Here is a 17,981-nt window from a genome sequence, read left to right on the forward strand (position 1 = left end):
CTACCCATCATTCCCATTTACCGTCCAAGATCCCTGTTCCAAAGAGGCTTCCCTGACTATTCCATCACACAACTTCTTGAATGGCTATTTTATGTCATGCAATATAATTGTAATTATTACTATTAAAGAACTGAAGGTCCAGTCGTTCCATATTTGCTTTCCTCACAGACCTGTTGATGCACAGGTCGTGACACTCTGGAAATTTTATATAATGTTCGCTACCATTATCCTCACATGACCAGATACTGTGTACTTGAATGTGACTAGAATGGCTTGTAATTTGCTTATTTATTTCTTTAAATTTATTTTTGTCATGCTGAGAATGAACCTAGGGGTTGGCATATAGCAGGCAAGGACACTACCACTGAGCTACGCCCCAGCCCCACACGTGACTTTTACTAACTAAATTTAGAGTAGCCACACAAGGTTCACAGCCATGAGGTTTTATCACAGTTCTGGTCCATTGCTCCACCAAGGCAGAGACCAATGTGTCTCTATGTGGTTCTCAACCTTCCTAATGCTGCGACCCTCTAATACAGTTCCTCATGGTGTAATGACCCCCAACCGTAAAATTATCTTCACTGTCACTTCATAACTGTAATTTTGCTATCATTGTAAATTGTAATGTAAATATCTGATATACAGAATATATGGTAGGCAACTCCTGCAGCAGGATAATTCGACCTCCAAAGGGTCAAGACCCACAGTTGAGGACCACTGCGCCAGATCTTTACCGTGTCTAGTGTGGAGCTTCCCACGTGGGCATTAAACACAGGTGAGCACAAAAATAGATCTCACTAATCTCAATCTGAGTGGAGACTGTAACTGAAAGCGAATGTGATATATAGAGAGGGCTCTGGTCCCACACCTTCAGCAGAACATCCCCTGACGCCCTTCTTCCCTTTCTGGGTCTTCTTTTCATAGACTAATTTAGGCCATCAACAACTGGTTTTTCCAGAGTGTTCTATGTACTGCATCACTTCCCAGGCACCATTAATTCACTCATTTCACGCAGAGCAACAGTTTTTTAAAAAAAAAAAAAAATGAGGAAATGAACAATTTGATAGAGGCCAAATAAAACTGACAAAGGAATATAGGATGGGCAGGGATAACCCTACAAGGCTACAAACATCCTCACAGAAACAGGCACACATTTTTTTAGCTCATATCAAAAGTGAGTAAAATTAAAACATCAGGAAGCAAGATTAAGTTGGTGGAATGATACTGAGAAGCTTTCAGCAGAGAGCTTGCTCCAGCAGATGCAACACAATCCCTCCAGAACTCAGGGCTCTCTTCCTGGGGAGGGTCAGTCGTAATTAGGGTTAGTGAATTCCATACAGGACACTCAGCTGAATCTGAATTTTGCATGAGGAAGTTCGTTTGGAACTGAAATTTAGCTGCATTTCTTGCTTTTGCTTTTTTTGCCCTTTGGTTTTGCTGTTGTTGTTTGCTAAATCTTGCAGCCCATTTTAGAGCCTTGGAAGATAAAAGTGGCTGACCTCATTGTATGCTTTAGACCTCAGACTTCAACACTCAGAAGCAGCTGGGAGATTTTTCTCTTATTTTTCCGACTTTTCTATTTAGTTTGCTCTTCTCGGTCAGATTCGCAAAAGCTAGACTAAGTTTTAACAATTTTCAGACCGTAGGAAGGGTTCTCCAGGATGACTTTTTCAGTCCTGAGAGCTCATGCACCCTTCAGCTGGCAGAAACAAAGGCAACAGTCATGTAGCTGCAAGGTCCTGGGGATGAACTTCCACCATTTGTGCCAATAAACTTTATAACCTCAAGGCCTAGATAGTCCATGGCTCAGAGTTGGTGACCAACTAAAATTTGCCGTTCCCATGACTATGTTGCCATTGGATCTTGTGAGAAGGCCTGAGCATGTGACCATGTGTATCTCATCTTTTACTCCTGTTGTTGTTGTTGGTTTTTTTTTTTTTTTTTTTTGAAGCATCTCGGGCATAAGATGGTGATAAATGCCTTTAAAACAGAATCAGCTGATTAACTATCATGCAAGTCCTTTCTATTAGGACAGACTTATCCTGAGAAGGATTTTTCTTGTTATTATTTTTCATATCATGGAAATTTGGATTTGCTAAACACCTCATAACTGTGATTATTATTTTATTACTTTTCTATTCCTCTGGGCTTCTTGTTCGCCATACACAATGCTGGCCAGTGTGACAGATAGATCTTGGCATTAGTAATTCCAGACCTCACCAGGCTCTCATCATTCAGGCCAGCACAATTACATGAGAACGTGTGATTCTGGCTGAGTTGGGAAAGTGGATGTAAATGAAGCAGACAAGGTAGAAATGAACTGAACAACAGCTGGGCAGGACCACGGCCAGGACTCAAGTCCAGCCTGGCTCTAGCCAGTCCCTCTCCACTGCCAGTGCCTCCACACCAGTGCCTGATGGTCACAGAAGAGCTCACATGGCCGGATGGGCTGGTGTCCCCACACAACCTTCACCCCTCCAGATAAGCTGCACCAGGGCAGGTTGCGGGTCATTTTTCCAAGCCTTGGGCTAAATTTGGGTCTGGCTTGTAACCCTTGAAAGCGATCCTACGTGTAAACTCTTAAATAATCTTTAAAAGTCTCAGATTTCTTTGAATTTCCTACACAAAGTTCACATACAAGAATTCCAGCTCGGCCATGGTTGCCTTAATTAAATTAAAGGCAGCAGGAAAATGAGACTAGTAGCCATCCAGGTGGGAGAATGTTTGGGTTTAAGGTATGCTCACTCTTTCCGGGACCTCTAAGATAGATTTTATGGTTTTAATCAAAAGTATAAGCTTTCAGGATAATGCTGAGAGATGGTCCATTGAACTGCATTCTTAAACTATGAAAGACATCCAATCGCCCTACAATCCCTGTATTGTAAAATTTTATGTCTCAACTATATTTAATTTTCCATCACCCAAGCTCTTGGCTGGACTTTTACATTTTCTCAATAATGACTTTTACTTGGCAAGTTGTGTTAAATTTAGTAGGGGCTGTGATGCTGAGCACCTCTGCCCTAGGTCCCCTTGGTGGAGTCATTTCTGAGGCTGTCCTGGGGGCTCTTTCATCGTGTTCGCATCCCTGCATCACTAATGCTTTGTGTTCATAGGAGGTGGCTATTTGAAAACCCGCCCAAACAGCCCCATCAGGCCCTTTATAGCCAATACTTTAAACTCCAAACTGGTGGCTACACAAAAGTGGCCTTGTGAGCTTGCAGCAGTACCAGGGAGTGGAGTTTGGGATCTATTAAAACATTTGTTCCAATGTCTCATCCTGCTTACATGCTTTATGTCTTATGTATTTATTTTTCTGGTGCTGGGAACTGAACTCAGGGCCCTCTGTATGCCAGCAAGAGCAACGTCATTGAATTGCAACCACAGCTTTGCTTAGATGTTTTATAAGATGAAAATAGAAACAATCATTGTTTGCAAAGAGCATATGCCTTCAGTATAGGGAAAAGCCAAACCTCCTCCTCTGTCTCACACCTGCCACAATTAGATCTTTTTGTGTCTTGCACAATGATTACACCAAAGAGGAAGAATATGGGTGGAGACAAAGTTTGAAGATTTTCAGGTTCTACTAGGAAGCAAAGCACAAAAGAGCCTTGCATGGGGTATTCTAGCCACAGGTTAGTTCTGAAGCATGCTGTGAGCTCCTGGAGCATCCTTCAGCCTGCATCTGTCTCTGCTTGTTTCACCCATGTTGAACCTCACAGGTTTCCTGACCCACACTTGGAGCTGATACAATTTTTCCTCTGATAAAATACTTTGTCCCTCCTATGCATTGTCTGGCTGTATATTCCTGCTCGTCCTGTCCTTCAAGTCCCAGAGTGGGTGTCACTCCCAAGAGAAGCCTTTATCTTCCAAACCTTGGGCTCTAGCCTCACCTCTGCTGCTCTCTAGTGTGGTGTTTTATAGAGTAGAGATCTGTTTATTTGAACCTGTGAGCATACTCCTCCCTGACATGCATGGATGATTTCATAAACAATGAGCCACACCCACAGAAGCACATGAGGCACATGTACATTGGAATAGGCATACCAATTTTAGTGCATGTTCACATGCCGTTGCAGAATGTGTATACATAGTGTGTGCACTGCATGGGCCGAGACATTGCATATTTCAGCACAGTAACCAAGATCCTTGCTCATAGTAGATAGTCAGTAACCAGCTGTTGAGTAAGTAGTCAGTGAGGACTAACACACTGAAGCATGCACTTGCTCATAGAATCAGTTGCTACAAACATTTGGTCAGAGCTTCTCTATTCACTTTTATTCCAGTCAAGTCTACTGATAACAATGTGGCCTTTGAAGCCCAGTTTCTTCTCTACAGTTCTCCAGACGTATCCAATCAGATAAAGCACAAAGTTTCTGTCAAGGACAAGGTAATTCCATCCCCCCAAAGAGTTTCCATCAGAGACTCAAACAAATAAAAACAAACTTCCCGCTCTTGAGCAAACACTGTTGCTATTGATAGTGGTCAACAAACATGAAGAGAGAGACCAGCACACACCACAAGTGGAAAGTTGGGTCTCTGCTCACTGTCCAAGATCAACCCACAATACGGATGCAAACAGCAGAATAAAGTAAAAAACACCATGAGCCACGTGCAGCTATAAGGATCAAAAAATATCAACGGCATGGGAACTGTAAATGTAAAACAAAATGAATACATACATGTATATTCCCACATACATGAATGAATAGACAATAACAGGTAAACAGATGGGTGGTTAAGAAATCTAAGTTGGGGCTGGGAGCAGACACCAGCCTGTCTACTTAAGACTGTTGAGACAACAAACAACTTCATTCACGCTCTGCTTGATGATAAGAAGAAAGTAAAAGCTTGCATTGTGGCCAAAGCCTTTGCCACACTAAGTCCTTGGTAAAGATCTCCAGTGCCACCCAGTGTTTTCTAGGGTAGGAATCATTTGTCTCATATTCACACCCACTAACGCAAGATCCAGTACACTGTGCAAAATAATGGTGACGATAATATCATCTGACATTTATTTTGTACACTTCATATCTCAGTTGGCCTGTGTGTTTGAAGCGTGTTACTTCCACACCCTACCTGCGAGGCTCTGAGCTGCCAAATCATCCCTTACTCATGGCAACTCCCAGCCCCGAGGGCTTTGGTAATGTGCTAGACTCACATGCGCCGGAACAGTGACTCAACTGTGCACAGCCTTCCAAAGGCAAAATTCCCATGTGCACCTCAGAGTATTCCCCAAGGCACATTTTTATGCTCTATGAAGGAACGTCTTTATTTTTATCAGCTCAGAACTTTCCTCCAATGTTCTTATTTCTCTTTATAAAATGAATCTAAAGACCCTTGTCATGGGCTGGGAGTAACAGCAACACCTGGGGATCTTGCTACATGGAAATATGTCAGACCCTCTCCCCAGACTTAGGAGGCTTCCAGGAGTTTTTGTACATATAAAAACTGGAGCAGCTATGTTACAAGCACTTTACAACCATTGCACATATCTGCATGCACTGTACATGTGTTTGGTATATTGCTATATATAGTATCTATATACATACGTGCATTCAGACATATACTAGAATGCTCTGTACAGTGTTACCTATACTGAACACACATTATAGTTCATTTTATGTATATTGAATACACATAAAAGTATTTATATTGAATCTATATAAAAATATTTAACGTATACAGGGAATTAAAAAAAATGTTTCCTTTATAGACATAGTATGTACTCTAAGAGTTTACCCCATAGATTTTCTTAGCTTTGCCAAGTTACTGAAAACTAATTGAGAGTCTTTTAAACTGGTAAGAAGTTGAGAAGAGGGCTTTGCTATTGATATGATACATTGTAACCACTATTTAGAACATTGGTTCTGAACACCAAGAATCACACTGGACCTCAAAGTATCACTGAATGGGAGTACGAGGGAAAATTATGAGCTAATAGCTGTGTGCTGTTTGGAGTAAACACAATTCTCTGATTCCTGGGTTACCCTGACTACTCTAGGGCTGATGTTTTATTAATAGAATAATATGTGCTGACTGGATTGTCTTAGTCAGTGTTCTATTGCTATGAAAAGATGCCGTGACCGTGGCATTTGACTGGGGCTTTCTTACAGTTTCACGGGTTTAATCCGTTTTCATCATGGTGGAAAGCATGGCAGCAGGCAGGCAGACATGATGCTGGAAAAGTAGTGGAGAATTCTGCATCTGGATCCACAGACAGCAAGAAGAGAGAAAGCCACTGGGCCTGGTTTGGCCTTTTGAAACCTCAAATCCCACACCCAGTGATACACTTTTTCCAACAAGGCCACACCTCCTAATCCCTCCCAAGTAGTGCCACTCCCCAATAAGTAAGCATTCAAATATATGAGCATATGGGGGGTCATTCTTACTGAAACCACCACATAGATATAGCTTTCTTTATATGTCAGAGAGGAGACTAGAGGAAGCAATGATCTGTGATGTCCTGTGTGTTCTCTTGACCACAGACATTTTATATGATTTATAAATAGAAGAGAAATGTTTGTTACATTTTATTGGGTAGGGTACATGTAAAGTTTACCTAAAATATTAAGAAGAAAAGTGGCTGAGGTACAGAAATTCATGGTGGCAAGGCCAACAGGGGAGAGGAACCCTACTGTCTCCTCCTGTCTGTAGTTGTCTCTGAAACACCAGTTTTGCTCAGTGTCTTATACCTCTCTCCCGCATCCCAGGTTCCCACCGTCTGTGTGACGTGAAGGGTATGCTCAGTAAATCATTCTGAATTTAAGATGTCAAGGTCATCTATTAAGAGCTATGCTAGTCTGTGCAGAAATGTGAACTATCATTTCTGAGAGCTGCTTAGCTAGACACAGTCTCCAAAAGAAAGACACCCCCCCCAATGGTGAATGCCTATTACCCCAGCATTCTACAGGCAAAAGCAGCAGAGCCTGAAGCTAGCTTGGCCTACAGAGTGAGGCCCTGTTTCAAACAAAAAGAAGGCAAGAGAACTGGGATGTAACTCAGTGGTACAATGCTTCCAACCATTTGAGATGCAGTAGAAAGCCACAAACTAACTCTCTCTCTCTCTCTCTCTCTCTCTCTCTCTCTCTCTCTCTCTCTCTCTCTCTCTGTGTGTGTGTGTGTGTGTGTGTGTGTATCTTTCTATTTCTCTAACTCATGTTTCCAAACTGAATTGTTAAACATTAAAAAAATAAAACACTAAAAGTATTTTCTGGACCAACAAACAAATGGATTTGTCTTTTCAAGCCCCTTTATTTGCTTTGCTTGTGACATTGAATCCTTTTGACACAGCGTAGACATAGACAGCATGTAGTTCAGCAGATGACTAGTAACTTGGCTAGGCTAGCAAAATAGCTTTGAGACTAAGTGTCAATCAACTAAACAGACAAAGCTATAGAAAGGTACGACAATGTTGACAAAGTAAATTCTTACATTTCCCAGATTCACTGTTGAGTCAGATAAAACCTACAGTTTTGAAAAAGACTTTCTTGATAAAAGTAACACCCTCCATTAGAAAATATGATTATCATAGAATATCTATATAACACAGAAAAGCATGGAAATTCCTCATATTCAATACCATGATTATTATTAGCAGCTTTATCTTCCTTCTTTCTTCCCATCACCTTCCTTTTTTTTTCTTCCTGATTTCCTTTCTTTTTTTTAATAGGTTCTTGTTATGTAGCCCTGGTTGGCTTTGACCTTTCAATTCTCCTTTCTCCTGAGAACTAGGTTTATAAGCATGAACCACCATTCTTATACTTTAAAATAGATTTTACAGCAGTGTAATCTCTTATCCCGCACATCGGTTTTTTTTGGGGGGGGCAGTGTGTATGTACATGAATATGTGTATGCTCCTGTGGGAGGGAGTGTGGAAGTCAGAGGTCAGCCACAGACACCATCTCAGTGACACTAAGTCTCTCACTGGCCTGGAACCCATAAACTAAGTCAGGACTGGCTAGCCAGTAAGCATCAGGGATCCACCCAACTGTTTTCCTGAGTGTTGAAATTACAAGTATATGTCATTACACCTTGCTTTTTTTTCTCTTTCTTTCTCTCTCTCTCTCTCTCTCTCTCTCTCTCTCTCTCTCTCTCTCTCTCTTTCTTTCTTTCTTTCTCTTTTCTTTCACAAGTCCTGGGGACTAAACTCAGGCCTTCATGCTTACAGGCGAGCATTTAGCCAGGGGGGCTATCATCTCCAGGTGTGTGGGGCTACCCCGCCAACACACACACCTTTGAAGAATTAGCATTGAACTACCCTCTGTCCGTCTTTGTATTCCCTCATGCACATCATCTACGTTTATAAAACCAGACTCCTTAGGTTCTTGGCCTTACACTTTGTGGCTTTCGTCAGACGTTGTAGCAGGGAGTCTTTTCCAACCCTAATAAACGTACTTTGAAAATACTGTGTCAATGACTGTATATATGCATGCAAAAATATATTACAACAACCAGCTGTTGATATTCTGAACACACTCTGATTCATATCCTTGTGTGTGAGTCTTGCCCATATTCTAATTATATTCTTGGAAATATATATTCCTAGAAAGCAGAAAAGGCTTTGCAAAGCCCGGCATGGCACTTGTAGCTCCGGGTGAAATTATAAAAGTGCGGGTGAGCCCTCACTCACTCCTGCCCACCTCTGAGGTGGTTATCCAGCAGCACCAGCCTCAGGGAGCCTGGAGGCCTTGGCTTCAGGTCTGTGAAGTCACTGAGTGTCTTTCTTTGTGTGTCTTAAATTTTAAGAAAAGAGGACATCTCTACTGTTTGTATCCTAAGCCAAAAAATAAAATAAAATAATAAAGGGGCCATCAGATTGGTCTCCATCCTACACTCCTTTAAACATGAAGATTGTTCAGGATCACAAAAGGTGCTTGTTCCTTATGGATAACTTTTGTGTCTGTCATAGAGACAGTTAGGAGTGAAATGAGAATCACATTAAGAAATCTCTTTTTTAAAATAAATACAGTTCCACTGGGCCAAGGGCAAAAATGTTTCTTTTGGTAAAAGTCAGAAGATGCATCTTACCTTTATGAAATGAAATTACTTAACCTCAATTTTAGTAAGAATGCATTCACATATATGTGACCTCATATATAGGTCACATATACATTCAATATATACATATATACATACACACATGTATAAACACATAGAAAATGCCTAGCAATAAAACACATAGTAATAGTGTAGAATCATATACAGAAGTGGGTAGTAACTTGGATTTCACAAAAGATTTTTCCAGTCATCATTTCTTTTGATAGGCAGCATATTAACCATGGCTAAATTATTTCAATTTGTTGCTGAAATCACAAGGCTTGGGTTAAGGACACTGTCCAAAGTCATGACGTTAGTTTATTGGTTACTAACAGGCTCTATTTGCACCCTCAAGGCCCTCTGTAAACTAGTCAGCTAATTAATCAGCCTTGCTTTCTGTTGACCCATTCTCCCCACCCCCTCATCAAGATATCATGACAGTAAATGAATCGGTTTTGTAGTTGAGCTTGTGCGCATGTGCAGGCAAGTAGGTCCTGTTTATAAAAGGTATCAAGGTGGTTGACATTAGGGATGAGACTAGTTTTCTTCTGCAATGGACCACCACAAATTTGTATTTAAAAATTAAAATTGCAGTACCCATGAAATGGATCAGTGACTACAGACACTTTGCCAAGCATGACAAGCTGAGTTTGACCCCTGAAACACACATTGGTTCCACAGAGTCAACTGCTAACCACTATACACAGACCATGGTGCCTGTCTTCCCAATACACACACACAATGATAAATAAATAATTTAAAAATTAAAATTACAGACTCTCTACTATTTCTTTATTCCATTTGAAATATTCAGACTCTGACCTAATATTAAAATGAGCACTTTTCCTCATCAACACTTCTTTAAAACTATAAAGGGAGGGTATACAAAAAATGTAATGAAAATAGGTACGAAGTCAAAAAATCAATCAAACAAGCCCCCACTCCTGCACTGGGTTGTGGCACATGAGCGATGAATAGGAACAGCTCTGTGGTTAAAAAAACAATAAAAGCTTCAATTTTCTGAAGGCTAATTTTATCTATATTAAAACATATTTCATATAGGGACAGTCAATGTGGGACTGTTTGCTAAATTTCTACTATAATTTCACCCAGCAAAACCTTTAAAAATAGTTTGGGAGCAAAACCATGCAATGTGGACTCTGCTCAGCTGTGAAGGACCATGTATAGGTTTCCTGATCGACAATGGCACTGTCCTGTCCTCCTCATCCCTGGTCCTACCTCAGACCCAGCATCTGCTGAGTGAACTGGCCGATACAATCTTGCACACATCAGATACAAAGGAAATGGATACAAAAGTCTTTCTGACTGAGGTGCATCATCTCTTCAAACTAGAGCTGGTGGGAAAGTTTCAAATCATGGAAACAGATTGGCTGCTTGGTGTCCAGCCTAGAGCAGATACCTCTCCAATCACCTGCAGCAGCCATTCTGAGTAGTCCATACTAGACCTGCATGTGCAGAATCAGCCACTTTGATTTTCTTTTTAAAAATAGGCTGTATTATTTATATGTAAGGTGTACCATATGTGCTGAGATTTAGGTAGTTAGGTAGGAAGATAGGTAGATAATCTGTAGAAGAAAGCAATTAAAAATCTTTGTTATCTTTCATAGCTCAATGTTTTTATTTTCCCCTTTGTGTGGTAAAAGCCTCTAAAATCTTTTCTATGGGTTTCTAGGGCATTCCAGAGCTGGTTACTTCAGAAGTTCTATGGTGTTTGCTACCAACATTAGGACTCATGTTTTGCTATTTGTAGCTTTCTAGATATATCCTGGACCAAGCTTCTTTAAAGGAATCTTTTCTTCTTCCCATTCACCCTTTCTCTGTTTCTTTCAAAATACAAAAATTAGCTGCAGGAATAGTCATTTGACCTTACTGCTTGCCGTAGGATCGCTGGTGTCCTCTGCAGCTGGAGCAGGGTGGGTACCAACACTGCCAATGCTTCCTGTTCACTTATTCAGAAGCTTATTTTAATTAGTGCACATAATTACAGTCAACTAAATGTTTTCTTCAGTAATACATACACACACACACACACACACACACACACACCACAGGGAGATTTTAGAGAAGGAACTCAAATGTATCCTACTACAGAGGTGAGTTTTGAACATCTGAACTGAATACTCTCTAAGTTTGAACCCAACTTATAATATGTTCACATTTGCAGTTTGCTTGAAATGTGGATGTTTTGGGGACATCTTAACCCAAAGTGCACCCTCAGGCCTCTGGCTTTGCCAGCATTGCTTGCCCCTTGGCTGTTTCTCACCAGCAAACCCACAGAACCCTTGGGAGCTGCCTACAGTCATGAGTGCATACATATCCCTCCTTGACAGTACCCAGTCTTGTTCCTTCTCTTCTGGCACTGCGACCTTGGCTACTCTCCCTTGACCTCAAGTCAGCACTGTCTAGGAACATGGCATTTCAGAGCGTGTGTTCCATTCCCAACACTCTTGTGACTTTCCCCTGCCACCACCTCGAAGTACTGGGTGTGTCGTAGACAAACGTGTGTGGGGAGGCAGAGGGTGGAATGAGAATGTTCCCCATAATCTGCTCACATGTTTGCATACTTGGTCCCCAGCTGGTGCTTGCTATTCTCAGGTTGCTCTCTGTTTCCTCTTTGGTGAGCTCTCTTGCCTGCTGCCGCCTCAGCTCAGCCATCATGGACTCGAACCCTACATAACTGGAAGCCTATCCAAACCCTGGGTAAGTTTCCTTGGACACGGTGTTTTGCCACAGCAGTCAACACTGACTAATAAGGAGTTGGAGAAGCCATTGTTTCCATTGTTGTTTCCATTGTTTCCTTCCTGATTTCTCATAAAGTGATAGTTTCAGTTTATACACATGTGTAAACACTTGAGGTGTATATACGTATGTATATGTAGTGTGTGCACACGCAGGAATCTGTATGTGTGTCTGTTTCTTGACACTCACTTGGCTATTCGGACAATGACTGTTATCTTTGCTGGGAGTGGTACCTACATTTCTCACGGATCGACATCATGAGCTTCTCCTTACCTCCATCACCCTAATCACATCACAAAGAAAACTAGGCCAGCAAATACGGCTGCCTAGGAGGTAGCTTTCTGCCATGATCATGCCCGAGGGACACAGTTGCAGACAAGACTGAGGGTTCCCCACCAACTCCACCATCTGTATAGATGAGCTCCCTATCACAGCCCAAACATGTTCTGTAAGCCTGTTATTTTCACATGAGTGCATATAAAAAGCTGCTGTGAGGATCAAATAATGTACACAAAGCACTAACAAAATGCTAGGCACATAGAATTTTCTATGTACCACATGCCATAGAGACCCAGTAAGTCCTTAATAAAAATCTTCATCTCCTGTTTCCCAGAATACAGAGCCTTCTTTGTCTGCCTTAAGTTTACCACCCTTCTTAGTGGTCCTTCGTATGCGGTGTCAATTATGACAGCCCTCTTTCCTGGGCTGGCTTAAACCCTGCAAGGGATTCAGTAAGACTACGAGGAAGAAGTCTAGTTTATTTCTATTTCAGTTTCGGTGAGACCCTGATTTAAGCACAGCCCTCTGGGAGCCGTGTCTTCCGAGTGAATGCTGGCAGGCAGGCCTTCCCCTCTCCATTCCAGATGCCACAGAACTTTGCTTCTGGCCCTGCAGGTAAGCCATGTGATGTACTTACTTTCACGCAGTGATGCCAGAGGAAAGACAGGTAGGACAAAGCCCCACCAAGTCTGTGCTTTCCTCTCTTGGGGAGTAAACAGCAGGTGCCTGGATCAGGCAGGATGTGCGGTTACCAGGTGTTGGCCCCTATGCCTGTAGCAGGTCCCCAGGCCAGTGTACACTGGCCCTGAAGTCAGCAGGAATTCCATGGTCACTTTCAGTGTTGAGACCAACGTTAGAGCTTGGGCAACATGGGGAAACCAATTGCAAGTCCACCAGTGGATGTAATTGGAATGCATGAGTTATACCTTAAGTACCCAAATGAATGACTCATTCTTTGAGCAGATAAAGAAGCCAAGCTCCCTAAATTCCTGGGGGCTTCCTTGACTTCGCTTTTACACAGTGGAGATGGGCTTGGTGACTTATGGGGCTTCTTTGGGCTCTCCTGAGTCTCTGGTATGACACCCAGAATGTAATGATAGTCTGGCAGGAGGAAGAAAGACCTATTTTGGTGATGCCCATGTGACTGGGGTACCCAAATAAATCCAGCTACTGAGAAAACATCCTATATGGTTCCCTCTTTCTTTTTCAAAGGTGATTTTGGAAGACACTTCTAGACATTACCATCCTCTGTTTATAAGGCCCCAATTGGATGATCAGCTCAAAGGCCACTTCACAGGGTTTGTGTTGAAATTCTCAACTGCCTTGTTGGTGGAAAGGCAGAGCCTTATTTTCCAGCTTCTCTGGTAATTCCAGTAGACCAGGCTGGGGTTGTGAGTGAGCTTGCCCCTCCTTCAGGAATCTCTGAACTCAGGACATTCAGTGTGTGGGTGGCAGAGGGATCAGCTGACAGGAAGTGTGTGTGTGTGTGTGTGTGTGTGTGTGTGAAGGCGGCCACCCAAGACTTTGGGTCACCGCTGCCTCCTGACTGATGGAGCTCAGATCTCAGAGCTGGGAGGGCACCTGCTTGCTCTGCCAAAGCAAACCTGTCCCTGCACGGGGCAGATGGCAAAGGAAGTGGGGCTCTGCGGGCAGGGGTTCCGCGCTTCACTTAAATGGTCTCAAATAACCAGTTTACAATGATGGGATATTCTTAGGCACCGGGGTAGCAGGAGGGCTGAGGCTCTACTCCAGATCCGCTGAACATTAATATGCATCACAGCGGAGTTCTAGAAACCAGCCAGCTGCACGTCTGGCCGGCCCTTGCTCTGGTGGTCCTCGGCCGACAGGACTCTGAACTGCTATTTGTTATCTTTAGGCCTGAGAAACCATCTGGTTTTGATTCAGGTGGCCTCAGGCTTGCCTCAGGGGTGAAAAGGGTGCACATTCAAATTGAATTTCTCACAATTTCCAAGTCAGAAGGAGCCTAGCCTTCCCACAGGGTGGGCAGCCCCTGGCCTCTGCAGCCTGGCATAAATCAGTTTCACCTGTGTGGCTGAATGTGCACATGTTAACTTAATGGAGCCAACTGTGCAATCAGATAGCTTCTGCACATGCTCTGATGCGATGAGAAGAGGCGACCTCTGGTTGACCTGTTGTATCCCATCTCTTGTGGTGGGGACTGTGGTTCTGGGTGCAGGAGGATCAGGTGGTAGGGGTTCTTGGGCTAGGCTCAGATCTGGCAAGTCTGGACATGGAACAAAGTCTTATGTCACAACTGAATACGTGAGGGAGAAGGAAGGTTTCTGTCTAAGTGTGAAACAGGCCTGATTGTGAACCATTCAAATTGAAACGTCTCCCAACTTCAGATGAAAAGTGCTCAAACACTTCTGATGTTCGCTTTCAAGACCAAAGCTTGAGCAAGTGCTGGCCTGTCACCGTGCTGAGTGGCGGTGATGAGTGGCCTGCTCAGTAGGGTGGGCTAGGCTGAAACATCTGCATGTTATAAACAAAATCCCCTTAAATATGAAAAATAAATCTAAAACAATTATGTGTGTTTAAATGATACCTAGGCAAGCTAAATTATAGCTTATCATCATGGTTAGTAGTCCTTTATCAAAATCAAATGTCAAATGAACAAAAAGAAGTTGAATCTAGGGCTGGAGGTGAAGAGAACCTTCTAGTTAAACTCTCAACACTAAAAACAAAAAGAAAAAAAAAGGGGGGGGGAAATAGTTAAATCTAATACAGGGATAATAAGCAAACAACTGACGGGCCAAATCTTGTCTGCAGCCTGTTTTTATGAATAAAGTTTTATTGTAACACAGCCACACCATTTGTTTAATCATTATCTGCAGCTGTTTTCTCAGTGGTTAATAGTTATAATAGGCTGCTGTCTAGTTATTTGTAGATGTTCTGACATACTATGATTTCATATTCCTTCAGTTGAAGGGGCTATTAGCCTTCTTTTATAAATAATAATCAGTACAGTCTAAGGCTATATATTGAGATAGAACACATGCCTAGGATGTTTTCTATCCTAGGGGCCCTGCTTTTGATGGGTAGCAACATAGAAAATAAAGGTTACTAAAGATAATCAAGGTTTAGCAAAGGTAGCTAGTTCCACTAGGGAGGCCCAGGGAGAGTTCTGGGAGAGGAGGCTTGGGTGAGGTGGCAGTCCATTGTAGCAATCTCTTCAAGAATTGTTCTTGTACTCAATGAAAATGAAGCGAGTTTCCTCTTCAGAAAAACAGCAGTGCATCCTGGAAGCAGTCACAGCAGACATCTGGAAAGGCCTCAGCGCTGGCCAAAATCTTGGAAGCTTTTAATAGCAAAAACACACAGGTTAAGCTTTTGTTTGATTGGTTGTTTTTGTTTTGTTTGTTTGCTTTGCCAGTACCAGTGGCGTCGGCATCTTGGGAGGCTGTCATTGGACCGCTGAAGGCTGTATGAGAAGGCAGCTTGCAGCACTGCTTTCAGGGCAGGAAAGGCCAGTCCTTGTAGGAGTTGGCCATTTGAAGCTCTTTTGGAGGAAATGTGGGAAATAGAAACAGTATCTGACTGAGAATGGATGCTTGCTCGATTCTGCTGTGCTTTGACTCACGTTTCCTTTAGAAGGCAGAGGACAGCCGGATCCTGGGCTCCTTCAGTGACAAACAGACCACACAAAACAAAGATGGCCGTCTGTGAGCCAGCAGTGCCACCCGTGGTCTGATCTCCACGGTACAATTTCAAGGAGTCGGTTAATGGCCTCGCTGCAAAAGAGCCCCAGGGGTCCCCCAAGCTTGACCCCCAAACATGAACTCTACCTGAACTGATCTTTTTTCATTTCTCTTCTTTTTTGAGGTTTGAAAACATTTAATCAACTCCCCTCCCAGGACATTTGATTTCTGTGCACTTTTGCACTTCTGGGCTCCATCTGGGGGGAAGAAGTGCCAAAACCGCCATGCAAAAGGCTGCCCTGGAGGTATTTTCAGTCGGACTAGAAGCAGCAGGTAACGGAAATCTTCTGAGACAGCTTGTTCTCGGGAGGGTTTCCTGTCCAGTTCTGCTGACTGAGGCATTCCCAGGGTTTGGATAAACTTTGGCTTAGCAAATGCACTTTGATAGCTGCCTCGTGGTTCTAATTGCAATTAAAATGCTAGAAGCCCTGGCCTCTACTCACGCCTTTGGCCGGGCCTGGAATGTCCCATGATATAAGAGCGTCCTGGATTCTCGAAAGCCTGTAGCTTCCTTTGCAGGATCTCTGGACTGAAGCTGCGATGCTGGCATCAGACACTTTCAGTTTGGTCACTGCACATCTGCAGGACATCAGCAATGTTCCCAGCCTGTGCTTGGAGCTGGGGACAGAGCCTGGTATCCCTAAATTGCAGGGAATCCACTTGGCAGAAGAGATAAATGGCTCTTCCACAGATTGCCGGTAATGTTAGCCGCTCAAATTAAGCCCGCTGGGGAGGAGCAAGAGCAGAAGACAGACAGGCACTCGGAATTGGGTGTTTTATTTTGTTTTGTTTTGCCTAATGGAGTACAAAGTTGCTTCCCCCAAAACCAACTGTTTTAAGGGGTAATTTGCTTGAATTATCTAAGTAAATGGACTGGAAAGCAGTGGGTAGGTGGCAATGCTGAGCTCACTTAATGGACTGCTGATGTGTCTAAGGAGCCCAGTGCCGAGAAGGATTCTGAAGTCACGTTTGCTCTCCTCGGGAAGTAAGAATGCTGCCATAAGTTGGTGTAGGCCCTGTGTGGAGAGGAGAGCATCATGCATGCCAGGCCTGCAGAAGCAGACCACAGCCCAAGATTGAGTCGATGCAGGGTTGAACCAGAGCTCAACACAGACTAATTCAGCTGCAAGGGTGAATGTCAACAGAATCCCATGTAACAGGGACGGACCTTCCTTGCATTGATCTGCATGAGCCATGGATCAAATACTCATTCTCAAAATGTAGGCAAGTCTTAGAGGCAAAGTCAAAGGCAGTAACAGATTAGAATATTGATGTATACTGAAGCGTCCTAGTCTGTGATTTTATGAAGGGTCTCTGCTGGGTTTAGACACTGTGCCCCAAAAAACAATCAAAAGAAAAGCCACGTAAGAGCCCGCAGATGATCTGCTGTGTGTTGGGTAAAATCAGGGAATTACTCTCAAACTTGAGACCTGCCAAGACCAAGTGGGGAATTTTTTGAGTAGAAACATTGCCTTGCCAAGAGATGTGGCATAATCGTGCTCATTGAGAAATGAAATTCCCAATTAATTTTGGAAGATTGAAAGGCCAGCCAGGGCCATCCTGACAGCCAGTTACCAGGCGGCTGCTGGTGGTGACATACAAGAGTGTATTTGTCATCCCTGGGGCTCCAAAGAGAAAGTGGGATACTTTGACTGGAGCGCTATAAAACTGTCTGGGTATTTTGCGTATTATTCTTATTAAGTTAGAGTTCTGTTAGAGGGAAACATGTTACTATTTAGATTTCTGTCTGCTTGGCAGCCTTTGCTTCATAAATCTCACAGAAGAAAATTGGCCCACTGGAATTGGACTTTGGATATAGCATTTCTTCAACATCAAGAAAATGGCCACACATTTTTTTCAAATTGTTTCCCTTGCAAATAATTTTTAAACAGCCTTACAAAAATGTTTTCCTTGCTTCACTCCCCAGTGAGTTAAAAATGCAATCCACAGTTGCCAGTTGGCAGGATCGAAATCGCCTGTGATTCCAGCAGACGGCAATGGGAATGTATGAGGTGATTGTTAGGGCAGACAGGCAACTGCTTTTCTTTGTGGGATGCAAAACGATCCTTTTTATTTTTAACTAATTCCTGAAGCAAAAGTCCTTCCCACCCACATGTGTGGCCTAAATAAGAGACAGAAAATGAGTGACACAGGAAGCCACACACTGTCGTCTGCTTCCATTTTCTC

The sequence above is a fragment of the Chionomys nivalis genome, chromosome 13 (assembly GCF_950005125.1).
Source record: "Chionomys nivalis chromosome 13, mChiNiv1.1, whole genome shotgun sequence".
Taxonomy (NCBI): domain Eukaryota; kingdom Metazoa; phylum Chordata; class Mammalia; order Rodentia; family Cricetidae; genus Chionomys; species Chionomys nivalis.